Source organism: Anas acuta, chromosome 10 (genome assembly GCF_963932015.1).
Source record: "Anas acuta chromosome 10, bAnaAcu1.1, whole genome shotgun sequence".
Classification (NCBI taxonomy): domain Eukaryota; kingdom Metazoa; phylum Chordata; class Aves; order Anseriformes; family Anatidae; genus Anas; species Anas acuta.
Genome location: NC_088988.1, coordinates 9,970,552 through 9,982,761, shown reverse-complemented (window position 1 = coordinate 9,982,761; position 12,210 = coordinate 9,970,552). Strand labels below are relative to the sequence as shown.

Below are 12,210 nucleotides of genomic sequence, written 5' to 3'. Positions count from 1 at the left end.
TACTGCTCCAGCCAGACCCCTTTCAAACACATTTCCCAAGTATTACGTTTAGAAAAAGCAACCTCTTCGCCACTGGGGCTGTTTGTGCAGAGGGCGTGCAGGAGGCCCAGGCAGAGCCACCCCAGTGGCACCACGAGCTGCCCGTGCCTGATGGAGCAGGAGCAAGTGATGGTAAGGAGAAAGTCACCATGCACAGCACCAAGCACCCAGGAGATACGTGGCAAGTTTTACGTAATCTATTACAACAACTCCCCCAGGCACCCTTTTTAGCCCTGCTGGATTTCCTGCCTTCTCCCCACCCCCCAAGCAGGCTCCAAACCTTGAAGTAACCTTGTTCTGCTCCCCCCCCCAGAGACGGCTCCATGCCTGAAACATAACCTCTAATCTTATTTTCTATTTCTAGCATACAATTCCCGACCCTTATCCCAATTTTTTAAATTAAATATCCTCTGCGTTGCAGACTGTTTCCTATAGCCATGATAGCGCACAGACTACGTCAGAACCTACAACCATATGCTTCTGGTCAGGACAATTTTACATCATTTTTAAGGGCATTAGAATTAGAAACACACAGTATTTTTGTATTATAGGTTTAAGAGTCTCCTCTGAAAAAGAAGTTTTCAATGCCACTGCCAGTACTGCAGTGCAATGAAACAGCTTTATTTGTTGGAAGGTTTAGATAAAGACCTTAAAATACAACAGAAATGCATTTCAGAGCAGTCTGCAAAGTGAAGCATAAACTTACAGCAATTACAGCGACTTAGAGAATATTTGCAGGCGCTAAGTCTTAAAAACTGCAGGGTTTTATTAGAAAGGTAGTTTTCTCATCTAACACCATCTACTTATAAGATGAATTTTGCTTAAACCTGCAATTTTATTTTATTTTTATTTTTGGATAACAACAAAATGTAAGAGTTTACCATTGATTCTTCAACATTTCCTACACAAAATATATTAAAATCAGAAGAGCCTACTGGATCAAATGTCTATCCAGACCACAATGATTAGGGTCTAAATTTGTACTTCTAATTAGTTAGCACTATTCATAACTCCCTTCCATACTTTTATCAATATTTAATTTAACAGTTGCTAGGGTGAAACATCCCGCCATGTACAAATTCTCCTACAGAAGCACTTTGATACAGAACAACTCCCTGAAGAATGAAAAAATATTTTTGTCTCCAAAGTGCCAAAAAGAAGTTGCCAGGAAGCATCCCAAGCCCGGAGGTTGCAGTCTGACAAGGTCAGGCCCTCAACAGAGCTGCACAGTTACAAATACGTGTCTGCATTTTCATCGGCCACGTGCTAACGCTCTTCCACCTACCCCAAAATAATCTGTTTCAGTCCTAGAAAACACATCTCAGAAAGCAGCGGGAATGCCTATCACTGCTCAGTTGGCTGCGCTTACTCCGCAGAGAAGGCCAGCTTTGGTCACTAGGCAAGAGTGATTTTTCTTCCACAAAGTGGAAGAAAAAAAGAAATGGTAAATTCCAACGAACCACATAGCAAAATATTGATAATGCTTACAGAAAGCTAACAGATAGCCTTTCAAAACAAGACTAACTATATTGGTATCATTTTCCTTTGTTTAATTAGAAGATTAGTCAGCCTAGAATTATAAGAGCAAACAAATTGTCATTAGAAGCTCAAAATTTTTTTTTCTGAATTATATTTTGGACATAATCAGTTGTTCAGACAACTTGGCTACATAAGCAAAATTAGGAAAGAAGGAACAATCTTTGGACTAAGACATAAGCACAACAAGCTTTGTTAAATTTATATATTCTATCAGCATGTTTTACAATAAATACAGTTTATTTTGCATTAGTCTGCACAGGCAGTTCTAATAAATGCCATTAGTATGTTCTACTTTCTCTCTCCCACTCCTCCTTCAGCCTCCATCCTATTCTCAGCAGGGCATCATTTGAATTTATTGGTAGTTCCACAGAAACTGAACTGTGCAAGTGGGAGGACAGCCTCTAGCAATTAAGAATAAAAGCAGATAAGTGAACATAAATTAGACTAAAGAAAAACAAGTGCAAGAATCTCTTAGGGCAGCAGAGCTAGATTTTTAAACTGACTTAAATATTTTATATTTATTGTTTTCCAGTCAGTCATCTCATCAATATACTTATCAGTTTATACCATGAAGTTAGCACGTCAACAGGAGCAGCACAATCCAAAGCAGCCCAAAGTGAAATTCATTCCTAGGTGGCAACTGGAGAAAAACAACAATACTATCTGTACTAAAAATAAAGAAATTCTCATTTATGTTGACGATGTTACAAGTCAAGACTGCCCTTCCCTTCGCAAAAAACAATGTTTTAAGAAGATATTTCTGACAGTAATTTCACTGAGTCTTAAGGTTCAGTGATAGAAAGCTTATCCTCTCTCCCCCATCCTAAAATGAGGGTTAAAAACCTCTCAAAAAAAAAAAAAAAACTCACTGAAATTCTCATGTCAATGAATGATGGCCACAAAAATTCATCATACCACTAGGAAACTATTTGCCAGTATGTTTTCAAAAAGGATACTGTTATTCAAATGGAAAAAGAGTATCACACTATGACTACCCAACAATCCAAATAACTGTTTCAAAATCTTAAATTCATTAAATGTTTTATTACTGTGGTCTCCATAAAATACAAAATTAAAGAACTAATATAATTTGCTTGTCAGATGTAAATATTTTATAAATGGTTTCCCTGCAGTCTCTGCTTTCAGTAATAAGAATTACAGAAATAATTCCAAAATCCTCATTGAGTCTACTATTAAGAAAGTCTTTACTTTTTCTTAAGTGTTTCTACCCCCACCTTTCTTAAACTTTCATGAACATAGCATAGGTGGTTTTTGTCACGTAAGAGTATTCTTTGTCATAAAGCATGCCACCTACCACAAACTGTGTTGTGAAAATGTTTGATTCACATCTGATTCAGTGCACAGAGAGCTTCCCCACCAGGTGAGCCTGCAGCCTGCTTGAAACCCACCTTCCTGCAAGCAGCTAGACACCATGCTGCAATCAACACCGCTCAGGAATCACAGCCAGGGATTTTGTATTTCAACACGGATCTCATCTAAGACATATTCTTTATTTTCAAGTTCTTCCAACCACAGTGGAACATTGACACAGTAGCTACATACAGCTCAGCCAGGCTGACTTTGGACACCACTCATCATCCCATTACTAGTCCATCATCAACATTATGCACCATGGCAGTTCCCATCTCCCCACACCATGCAAACTCATCGTGGTGCTTTCAGGAAGCACGGGACACAGATGTCCTTTATCTTGCTCTCAGAAATGTATACCAAGATGCTCTTAGATCAGCTCTAAGCCCTGAAGAAGGTTGCTTTGAGGCACTGCAGATCTTTTACAAAGCGTTGTATTTATATTTCCGCAAAATGCAGAAAAACTGTTAAAAAGCAGAGCCAACAGGCTACGCAAAGACTAAGTAAGCCCGTGAAAAAAACAACTTCTGCCTATTCCAAAAGGTAAGCATTCCTCTATTATTCAGTAATCGAGACCGGGCCAAACAGTTCATTAAAGTATTTCCCTTCCAACTTTTCCTCAACAAATTTAATTTCGTAGCTAAAAACTAATGAATTCTTGAATACTTAGATGGTGTCCATTCTGTGAGAAATGGGAAATTATTTCCAACTACAACCCATGCAATTCTTACAGTTCCTAAATCTAGTCTTGTACATACCCTGCTTTCTTTTCCCTGCCCCTAAATACATTTTTTGTTTAACATGTTTAAATATTTAACCTTCGCTTTCCTAACACAGGGAGATGGGCTTTCGGTAGAAGAAAAAAGGCAAACATGGTCTGCTAGAGTAGTCACTTCTGCCCAAGTTCTTCCATTGCTAAAGGACCTCTCCCTTCTGTCTAACCTGCAACAGAGTTAAGAGATAAAAATAAAAATAATGACTCCTTCCACACATGTCCCAGGAGAAGATGAGTGGAATTATTACTTGGGTAAAAAGTTCACCTTATATCTGCTTTAAGATAAACAGCACAGTAATAGTCCCCCATGGAACAATTAGTTGTTTGGAAAGAAGCTGGTAGAGCTAACAACTAAATAAGGCTTATGTTTTCTCTATTTTACTTAACTATGTTCTCCATTTACAGATAAAATATCTTCCACATTTTTCCCCTTTTTGCAAACTGACAGAAAACCGAACTTGTGTATAGCCTGCTCCAGAGTTACTGACGGTAGAAGAAAGTGTAAATTGCTCCTCACAATCAAACAGAACAGCTAACACATTTCTGTGGGAAGGATTTCTATCCATTCCTGTCTCCAAAGCATCATATGGAGAAAAACAAAACAAAATTGTGTTACTACTGCTACCAATATGCCTTCCTTCCAAGGCTCTCTGAAAGGATCTTGCTCTATTTCTAGAGTTATTCTATCAGGCAATTACAATTCTGTATTCTGCATAAGCTTACAACATGTATCTGTAGCAATCTCCCAGAGAACACTATGATAAACAAATGCAGGCATACTAGATGGATTTTTTTCCATCTTTTCCTAAGAAACTGCTTTTCCCTGTCTACTGTATTACAAAGGCTGTAGTTACCTGTCAATTTTAAACACTAAAAATCTTATTTTTGCTCAAAAGTCAACAGCATTGGTCCTATTTTTAATTTCTTTTTCCTACGTGAAGATTTAAAAAACACAGTATTAGAAAGGTATTCGTACTGCTCATCAAGGTATTAATATTTCCTTTTATTCACAAGTTCTTATTCACAACAAATACATCCTGCTTACACCTAACAATACATCATGTAATAGGCACATACCAGCTATGTGCTCTTTTACTAAAAAACAATTTCCAAAAATCATTTTCTCGAAATTTCCATTTTAAAAATAAGGAAAATGACCTTTCTTCATAGTGTCCCGTAACATTACGTGGCTGGGGCGGGCTGTACCACTTTTTGCCTTTATCAACTATTTTATTAGGAATACTCTACACTGAAGTCAGAACTAGGACTAGCTTCAAAGTAATATTTTATACATCAAGGCATTTTTACCTTTAACTACTACTCGTATTTCTGTGCAGCAGGGGAGTTTAAGCCAAACCGAGTTAAGAACAACAGGAATCTTTCACATTTTCAACACGGCAGACTTCTCTCTGCCTCCTTCAGCTAGCATTCCAATCCTCACTGGGCAATGCATACAAACAGGAGCATTTTCAATGGGAATTAAAGTAGAAAACGGGAAAAATAACTACAAAATGAAAAAATCACCAGGAGAAAAAGTATAGTGACTGGGTTCAGTGGCATTAGAAAATGAGATGATTGCAGGCTCGGCAGTGAAACTGATGGTCTTCTTTACAGTGTATGAATACGATGATCAAAATTAGCTTCAACTATTTATGGCGTCTCAAATGCTATTAGCAAGGCATTCTGCTGCTTGAGTTCTTATATGCATACCATAATTTCAAACAGCACAGCCACTTACAAAATGCATTTGTATCTCCCCTTACAGCCAACATATTGTTCTCTGTCTGGAACAGAAAATGCTTCCATCGACTGTTTTTCATCTTTCAGATTATTCTACTGGCATTTCTTTGCCTCTGAAATTGAAACGTATAGACTCCACTTATGTAGACTTCTGTCCCTATTTTGGGCAAGACATTCTCAGAACGCTGTCTTTGGGGCAGAATGAGATTTGCCTATGACAGTGTAAGGTAAACGAAGGCAGTGAATTACAGGTCTTAAGTCAACGGTGTGATGCAAAAGGAAAAGAAAAAAATGCCACTCCCTAACAACACAAACCTTTAGAGACAGCTACGCAGGGGATAGGAAGTTCACTAAGTAAACAGTGCTTTAAGGCACAACCAGGTTTTTTCACCAAGCATTATAACCAGTATTCACACATACCTAGTTGCACAATATTCACTCTAAGTCCACTGTTGCAAATCCTGCCAGTTTAACTTTGCTCACTTAGGATTCCTTTTAGAGAAACACGTTTAACAAAGGAAGGTAAAGCACACACGATGCCCCACATTCACGTATGTTACTCTTCAATATACTGTATAAGTGGATCAAAATACAGCATACCTTCCTGTCTCTGCTTGTCATGCTGAGGACTGTATCACTTACAAAATCTTAAGTTAAAAGAGAAGGGACCACAATTAGATAGTGAAGAATATTTCTTAAACTACACTTACCTTGCTTTTCCTGATATACAATTTAATGTGCAATGAAAAACAACCAACACAGTAGAGACAAACAACTTGTGCTCCTGAACAGAATACATCAAATAGCATACGCAAAGAAGAGAATGTATTCCTTCCCTGAAGCAACAAAAATGTTTTGAAAAAGAAACTGCTTCATCTGTGCTAAAAATTCTGGAACAAAAGACAAATTCAAGTTTTAAGCAGAAAGTGACTAAATGAAATACATCATTTTCTTCTGCTTCAGGAAGCAACACACTACATCAGACAGAGAAGAGCTGAACTGCAAGCTTAAGAAATTGTCAGTAAGAATTGTTAAGTATCTCACAAAAAAAAACACAACTTAATGTGAAGTAAAATTTTATCAGTCATATTATCAGTAAGCGTATATAAATGTCATAAAGCACAAAAAATTGAGGGACACTAAGACCTTTCAGGAGGAACATGGAGCAAAAGATATGAAACACAAGGGAAGGCAGTCTAGGCAGACATTTTCCATCAGTAATCCTGCAAAGTGCAAAGGATGGGGAAACACACTTTAAAACACAAAATAAGTAAGAGAGTAAGGACAGACAATCTTAGATAGACCAACAGCTAATTACATACACTCCCTTAGAAACTGACTTGAGAAATTTAGTTTAAAAACACTCTAAATTGTCAAAAAAAATCAATGCATTGGATAGGTAATAATCTCTGTACAGGTGTTTAAGAACCATTTAAACTTACTACATCGTACTTTATAACCAGAGTAGCTATTCAACCCTGAACTCTGGTGCGTGCAAGCCTGCCCATCCACACACCAAGTGTTCAGTCCAAGGGCATGTCTGGTTAAAGCATGCTCTTCTGAAAAGCATTCAGAATCAAAGACACCATGAAAGGTTTTAATGTAGTAACTCTGACATCTGATCAGCACCAACCTAAAAAGCGTTAGAGATTCAGTGATAAGAACATCTCCTGATGCTTTAAAGACAGCAACTGATTCAGAAGAGATCGCTGCAGCCCTCAACTAAAACCAGGGTCACTGCAATACGGTGAAAGAAGGCAAGAGAAGGTAAGAGTAGAAGAGATGCTCAAGTCTTTCAGCACACGTTCAGGGGAAACACAATTAAGGGGCAAATCAGTTTGTTTTCATTTGCCTGACTATCAGACAATTCTAATCAAACATCACAATAACTTAACTGTTCCAGAAACTAAAATGGAAAAAGAAAAGATGCTTCCTGATGTGTCTTCAAAGGAAGAAAATGCACTTTTCCCCAAAACATCTCACTTAATCTTGTGCGTCAACTACGGATTTATTCTATCATACCAATCCATCACCACAAAAATGTAACATTCCTATATAAAAACAAAACGTGTATCATTAGTGGTTTTCAAGAGATCTCACATCCAGCAACATCTGCAGAGCAATAGATTTCTCTTAACCAGAGCAGAATCTTTTCTAACCACAAAAGCAAGCATCGGATTAATTTCAAAATAGCACAGGTCAGCTGCACCACGTTTCCACGTGGATAAACCAAGAAGTGCACTTGGCTGAAGACTGCCAAACTACCTCACATTCTGTCCCATGACCTCAGTCTTAAGACCAAATATTATATGAAAGATAAATGTATTTTAAATTAGAGTTGATAACTGCACAAAGCACTTGCTAAGAAGAACTTCAACAAACCCACATTAAATTCATGGTCAAATAATTGCAATTTTATATCAAGTCTGATAACCGCTTAGCTTATTTTGCAATAACTTGTCTCAAACTTTACGACATTCATTCCTCTTTGGTCTTGAAGTGAGGTCAAAGTGCTGAATTTGACATCACAATCTGTCCTGTAGCTTGTTGCAACATTTAGAGAAAAAAGGTTTATTATGAGATTTAATGGGACTGCTAATGAGAAAGGGTTTCATTTTCTCTTCCGGAAAGCAACACAAGACATACACAAAAATTGGAAGCTCTCTGGGCAAGGAATCTTTCTACAGTTTAATACAGAACCAAGCACATTCCCAATAATGGTATGTGTGTTCTTTTTCCAGCATTTTGTCCTAATAACTGGCATTTCCTCCCAGCACCTCATGCAATTTTTATTAGCATGGAAGTCTCTTAAGAAAAAGAAGCCATAGAAATAAAAGTCTGCTTTTACTTGCATTATTTCAGGAAATTTTATTTTTAGCTAATGTGGCCCTGCTTTTCTATATAAAAACTTCAGTAGCTTGTCTTCAAAAGTAGTTAAACAGAAGTACAGGTTATTATACTACCAAAATTTTAACTTGGCTTGTATCATAACTTGTGTATCTATACCAGTTGCTGCCCAGCACAGTTTATTTGTATTCCACTGTGAGTTAGCAAAGTACGTCAGTTTGCTCTCTGTAGGTGAAGAATGTACGAGTATCTACGCAAACCTCTACTTTCCTGCCAACAACAGCGGCAACCTGGCAGGCTTGATCATTTCATTTGCACTGCTCAGAACTGGGCTCAGGAAAGCAAAATTCTTATCACTATACATTTTCTTAATTGTTTAGTCTTAATCAAATTAAAGTTTTTAGCTTTTCTAAATGACACACACGTATTTAGCTTTAGATCTATTTTTGGCACCACGTTAAAGCTCTCCGCTACATCATCTGCTTGTAAATGGTCATTTCATGTTGGAAAAAGCGTAGAACTTATTACCTTGTTATGCAAATATTTGCAAACTGTGTCGTTCAGCCAAATGAATATAAATACCTAACTATATCCTTAGTAAGAGGCTAAATACAGTTTTTCCAGAGCTGTGAAACATGCACTGATGAAGTTGGATTCTGTACAACATATTTGCACAGGTTTAGTTAACGCTGTTCTATACTATCTGGCCTTAACTCCTGCTTGGACAAAGAACTGCAGACCACTCAACAATAGGCAATAAATACAGCTGTGCTTTGCTCCAAATAAATAAATCAATATATTCCTGTCTCAAAATCCTTACTGTTTTGTTTTTTTTTTTAATTAATCACAAGTGCTTTCAGCAAAAGACAAAAAGCTGAATTCGTTTTTATGTTCATGTGACATACATAGTTTCATCTGAACTTTTGGAGGTGATGAAACCATTCCACGTTGAAGTTACCTGATGAGATGCATGCAGAAAAATACAGACTACCTAAAAATTTCATTCTTCCAGTTCTATAGTCTCTTCCTCCTTGTATTCTTCCTCCTTCTACAAAATACCATCTGGTGCAAGACTTGCAAATAGCATTCTGAGAAAAATTTTGAAATACTTAACAGAAAGATCACATTCCTTGATTCTTTCGGCACAGAATTGCATTTACCCATGGTAATATTTCCCCCGTGATCTTCAGGCTTCTTCACGAGTTTTGAGGGTGCAGAGACAATGAAAATCTTTTGACAACAACAGGAGTTGCTTTTGTGTCTGTCCCTCCTGGTCACTACAGCTTCCATTGTTTTTCAGCATTTCTGTTATATGGCTAGGCTACAGAAGAAGAATTTCTAGCATCTTCAGGATGAGATTAAAAGCTTCAAGTATTTTTAAGGAACATTTTAAAATATTACCTTGTACTTACACTCTTTGGAAGAAACACTTAAAAAGATCTCCAGATTTTTCTGGAATGTAAGCTGTAGACGTTCAGGTGCTTTATCTTTCTCTAGGGAAGCTCTTGTGCTTGAACTCAAATTGTTCTTCTAAAGCATAATCAGCCAAGTTCTATAATCTTTACAGAAGAGCAGAAAGTTCAACTTTCATAAACAGGGAAAATACCTAGAACATTGCTTCAAACATCTTGGTATCAAACAGAGCACGCAGACATGCTTGAAAGGGTGTAATTTCACCCCAGTAAATCCTGAGGAATTCCTAATACTATCCAGAAACTTGCAAACACACCAAGTTATCACAGTGAGGTCATCTACTTGAGAAACTAAAACCAGTCAGTTCTGAAAGAATTAAAGATAAATTTCATTGCTAGATTACTCTCCCATAGTAACAAAAGCATCAATCACACATTAGGGATGGCTTTGGTGAAACAAGGGGTCCGTAACATTCCCACCTTTCTGCTCTTCTCCCACACTCTCCTCTACAACACACTCCATACGGTGCTTTCAAAAGTCCCCAAAAGCATGTCGGAATAAAGCATTAAAGGGTCAAAGGTAAATATTATTTCTAACAAGGGAAACAAACTTCCCCTAACATTCAGAAATTGTTGACGTTCAGGACTTTTGTTCCATCCCCAGATTGCACCAGCATATGTCGCACAGAAGCCTATGAGGAATTTTCTGTAATCAGACGACTCCATTTAAATGTCAGCTTTGAGTGCACAACTAAACAGGAATCACACCTTCAATACTGTTATTAAACAATCAGTTAACATGTTCCCCTCTAACTTCCTAGCCAATGCATAAGTCAGGAAAGAACAAAAGCCTGCGATGAGGTGGCTGACGGGGTAGTAGAGGAATTTTCCTGTTGAAATTTTCCAAATAATCTGTCTTTTGCAATGCTATTGTACAGAAATGCCTACCAATAAACATTAACTTCTGACAAGTACCCCACTGAAAGACAACCAGATAGAACATTAAAAAATCATATTTACTAAAAAAGCCTAACCACTTGAGAAAGCAGAAAACTAATAGAAAAGCAAGAAACACAAGACCACAAAGAAGGAATACAGCAATCTTGCAAGACAATGAAAAGAGAGCTAGCCTAAAACAGAAAATATGTTCAGTCATCCCAAGGAGAGAATTTTACTGAAAACCATAATTGGAAAGTAGTCACAATTTAAGGAGGCATTTTAAAGATGTTTCCTAAGGAATTACTTTCTCTGATGTAAGCCTACCAGTGAAAACACACAAGATAACTTTTAATTTAAAAAACGGGGGGCAGCTACTTTACAGCAAGAAGCTGTTTTATATTTTAGAAGTACAAAAAATATTTACTGGTGTTATCATGTTCTCTTATAATGGCTTTCCTTCAAAGGGAGCGTATTTATTTCCTTTGTGAAAATGGTTCTTCAAAGAAAAGGCCTGGAATACCCCGCTTAAAACTTTCATTGTTTTAATAAAATTTGTAATAGGTGCTTGCGCCAATAAGCTCTTGTATGTTATCATTAGCCTGAAGCCAATGGACCACCAACAGCAGGCAATACCACAGACAGAATGTCTGACTTGCTAAAAACTCCCGAACATGCTCCACCAGCCCCAGCTACTCCCACCTCATGCACACCCTACTGATCTTTACTCACAGCCACCCCAACATTCCCTCAGCACCACCTGGAATACCTCACGTTCCCCTTTTCAGCCCTTTTTCATTCTTCTAAGCTAAACCTGCATTTCTAGAATCTCTGCTCTGCTGTTTCCCCTCACACCCGCTCTTCCCCTCGTACTCTAAGGCTGCTCTAACTCAGGTTGCTGGAAGTCGGTTTGCCTCGTGCAAAGTTGATGAGCTTAATAGAACCATGCAGAGTAAGCTCCCTACATTTATTTTTAAGAAAACAATATACTAATCCTCACCAATTACAGCTGACTAAGGCATGATTGGTATTTCAAGACCACCAAAGTTCCCAAAATAATTCTTGTCTTGTAACATTAGTGAAACATCTCACCAATGTTGTGTTTTTGGCAAAATTCAAGGATTTGACCAAAACGATACATTCACAGAACACTGGGATCATATCAGACAAATTCAGCAATTAAAGTGCAAAGTAGTATTAGTAATATTAATGCCTCTTGCTCCACTCTCCCACAACTTAATATGAAAAAGAAACCTAATAGCTTCTTTGGGGGCAGAAGGGACTAAATCCCTCCCTACTATAAAATTATCCTTTATGTACACCAACACAGAAGACAAGAAACCCACACAAAGTCAAAAAGGCACGACAAAACATTAATACTAGCATCTCAGTGAGTTTGGAACACATCTTTAACAAATTCCACTTAGCTTTCAAAACATTTTTTCATCCTACCAGGCTTCAGATTCTGCAGATACCGAGAGACAGTACCTTCTGTGGTTTAGATCTGTGGTCCCCAAATAAGCTTCCAGAGTTGCTTTCAGCCACAAGATG

The 12,210-nt window shown here is 37.6% G+C and overlaps 1 protein-coding gene across 2 annotated transcripts in view; it reads right to left on the bottom strand.

Moving 5' to 3' along the window:
• Positions 1–12,210, bottom strand: part of GARRE1 (granule associated Rac and RHOG effector 1) — a 54,709-nt gene that overhangs the window by 39,352 nt on the left and 3,147 nt on the right. The gene's annotated exons all lie outside the window — the stretch shown is intronic.